Below are 3,997 nucleotides of genomic sequence, written 5' to 3'. Positions count from 1 at the left end.
TTTGAAGCCCTTTTTGAAGCATAAGCTTGAGCATACATCCTATCTATTTAGACAAAGCTACTAAACAAGAGAGCTTCTCATTGAGAGAGCCCATTAATGGCTCATATTCTCAATTGAGAGCTCATCTTAGTCTATCTTGAAGTTTATGAATTTTGTTTAGTTTGTAGAAGCTTTATTTAAATTTGGTTTCTATTAGCATACTAACATTGCTCATATACACAAGGTAACACAATTTTGACATGTATATAAATTTTGACACCTTTGTCATTGATGTCAAAGTGCGAGTATATAAGAATTTTTTTTATATGTATGTAAAAGAGGGAGTAGTATAGAAATTGCAATAAACAAAATAATTATAGTCAAAGGGGGAGTTATATTGTAACTAGGAGATATAAGGAAAAGGTGGTATATATGATTATCCATAGTTTTGCAAATTTTTCAAATTCCACAAGTGTTTGTATATTTTGAAGTTTTGTTTTGGGACTTAGCCAATTTTTCCATATGTTGCCATCAATGCCAAAAGGGGGAGATTTTTGGCAATTTGGGTAGGTTACAAGATATGGTATTGTCATTTATAGAAACATATAATCAGGTTTAAGTCAGTAGACCTCGAAGATAGAGTTTTGAGATGTAAACTTAGAAAATTGTCTAAGTGTCATAGAGTTTATCAGCCAGCACATGAACCTTTTTGGTCACCACAATTCACATAGGCATTTTTGGTACATGTGTACTTACCTAAAGGAAGGAAAGTATGTCAAGATGACATGTGCGAGAGCACATGATAGTACAAATAGTACAACCATTGATATTTTGATTTTACACTAACAATGTTGAGCCAACAACACAAAGTAAAGATAAAGAGTTAAGTATTTTGGGTTAAGGAATTATGTTGTTTATTAAAATAATTACTTAACTGATTAGGGATGACATCCTAGATATTAACCCTAAGTTAGCAAGAATCCATTTTTTATTTAGGTCGACAACTAAAGAAATAAGGTACAAAAGATAGTTTTGAAATGCAAAGTTTTGTGTGGTATCAATGATATGAAGGCTATTGTATGTGATGCAAATTTTGATGTATGATCAAACCAGTGCAAATTGTGATTAAGTTCTATAAAGGGAAGCAAAGACAAATATTAGATATTGAAGATATTAGTAGTTTGTGGAGAGGTTTTTGTATCTACTCTTTGTATATTAAACTTCATTGTATATTACATGTTTGGGTAGTAGACTCATCTTGCATACATTTGTAAATTGTATACATCAACTCGTAACAGGGTTGAAACAACTCTAAGAAAGGTTTCTAACAAGGCTCAGTCTTCTGACAAGGACTGAACAAACTCGTAATAGGGTCAATATCTTTCACAAGATACTTTTGATTAGTGGATCATTTTGTGGGTACCATCCCCATGGGGGTTTTCCCTTGGCCAGGGTTTCCCTAGTTAACAAAATATGGTGTTATGAGTTACTTTGTTTTATGGTAATGTTTATTGTCAAAAATAATTAGTTTACTTTCAAATGCAAGTTATAAGTTAAGATATCTAGTTTGGGGAAAAAGTTTGTGAAATACTGATTCACCCCCCTCTCAATATTTCTTATTTCTAATGTTTAAAATATGATTATATCAAATTATTTCAATTGGTGCTTTTACTTTCTTCTACTTTGGTATAGTGGATTATCATTAATACATGGTAGTTGTGCAAGTTCACCCACCATAATTACCGATATTCCTAGAAATCATTCTCAAATGAGAGAATCTATAAGTTTCCTTGTATGGAAAATATGACACTTGTATGGGTATGGCTAATCAGTATTGTCAATATACATAAAATTACATAAGGTTGGATTTAAAGTGTTGACTATAAAGAAGCCATAAATTCTTGGGTGTACCCACTTGAATTTTGCAGAGTTCAAAGAGAAGAAGGCTTAAGCAGTCTTGTTAGTTGGTGCTTTTGATTTGTTTTTTGGAAATTCCAACATGGTTTCTTTTAGCTTACTCCTAGGTTGTCCTTTTCATATTGAGAGGTAGTTTAAATCTTGTCAAATCAAGAGCTGACAAAATGGTGACTCTACTAAGGAGCACATGACATGGAAACATATGCTTGATTTTAAGGGAGAGGGCCTTAGCAATGATCTTGTAAGAGACGTTCAACAAAGTGATGGGCCTCTAGTTGCATATGTCTTCTAGATCCCCAACTTTAGGTATGAAATTAATATTGCCCTTATTGATTATGTTGCCTAAGGAATGAGTATTGTAGGCTTCATGATAAAATTTATGCAAATTAGGACCAATATCATCCCATAAGACCTTGTAAAATTCACAAGGGAAGCCATCACACCCAGGGGCTTTGGCATCAACCATGAAGAGTACTACCTGCTTGAGATCAAAAAGCATAAGATTTTTCTCACAAAAGGCATACTGCTTAGGGGAAAGCCTATTAGGAGTAACAATAAAATAGGTTTGAAAGCTTAGTCATGTGTAGTAGAAGGACCCTATATAGTGAACACTTTTTCAAGTGGTGCACAAAAGCTTGGAGGATATCAGAGAGATCAGAAAAAAGCTATTGGTCCTCCCTAGTATGCTTTATTCTCATAGCAAATTAGTGAACCCACACAACATTCAAAAAATCCTTAAAAGCCTAATCGCTAACCTCCAACCAATGGAGGCGAGTTTTGATCTAAGCTCCTTGAGCAACATAACTATCTACAACTTATTTTTGGTGATGAATATTGGCAAGCCGAACCTGTAAATAAATATTAAACATATTCATGGAAAGAGATTCAAAGGTTGTATGAAGATATTTTTGGTGGCTTCATAAGATTGTCTGTGCTACTTGGCCAACTATCACCCGTAAATGTGAAGAAATCTAACAGTATGTCCGATGGAATCATTCCACCATTGACTCCACCTATTTGAGGTTTGGGGCATGGACTCAAGGTTTGATGAAGGGTGCTCCCCTTAATACCATAAACACATAATAGAAACAAAGAAACAACAACAATTACAGGAACAAAATATGGGATTCTTATTATCATCGCAAATGCAAAATAGTAGAATTCACAATTACAATATGCTAACCCATATGGTCACCTTCATTATAGTAATCTACAAGAAAAAGCTATGAACTATCACCCAGAGCTATCCTAGACAATATTCAGGCATTTTTTTGATAGACAATTTTATGTTTCCCGAGAAGGTTCTAGACACTCAAACTTAATACCTAGGGCTGATAGACCCTAACAATACATATAAAGTCAAAAAAGTACATGTTCGACATTAATTTTGGATGTTTTCATCAGCCCAACTTTGGAAGACCTTAACTCTCAAATTGTTGCTCTGATTGGCTATTGTAACCACTTTTTGGAAACCTTAGCTCTTGATCTACAAGCTCAATTTCGTGCAAGATCCCATCCATCAAATTTTCAGGCCTCATTCAAGAAATTTTAGGCCTCCAAGGTGAGCCTGAAGTTTATATACCAAAATTGTAAACCAAAAATCCACAATAAATCCATGAATACACATGATATGATGTTGAGCCTCAATTGGTAGGCTGATATATCTAAGATGAATATTTACATTTGCAATTAGGACATTCTGAGCTTGTATGACTGACTTACTAAGTAGCAAGCCTCCATAGAAAACAACTTTGCACTAAGACAACCTTTATTGAAACAACTAAAATGAAATATTTTTCGTTGATGCAATATTGCTCTTACACCCAGGATGCTCCTGTATTAGACACCCATGGTAATTTGAGAAGTGACCCCATCATGTCTCAAGTACTAAGAGGAAAACAAGATGGTTAACCTCCTCCTTTGCTATCCATAATGAATCTTCTATTAGTCTCCATTTCCATTTGACCAGGTATTCTTCATAAGGTCTGTTCCTTGTACTTTTGCCAACACAGCTTTCTAGTATTTCTACAATCTCCTTTGTTGCCGAACTAGCTGTTGGAATACTCCACTACGCTTCTACAACTTCATCTCCATAACCTCC

This window comes from Cupressus sempervirens, chromosome 5, assembly GCF_028749045.1.
Source record: "Cupressus sempervirens isolate cs-2001-9-10 chromosome 5, ASM2874904v1, whole genome shotgun sequence".
NCBI classification, from domain to species: domain Eukaryota; kingdom Viridiplantae; phylum Streptophyta; class Pinopsida; order Cupressales; family Cupressaceae; genus Cupressus; species Cupressus sempervirens.
This window is presented reverse-complemented; position numbering follows the sequence as displayed.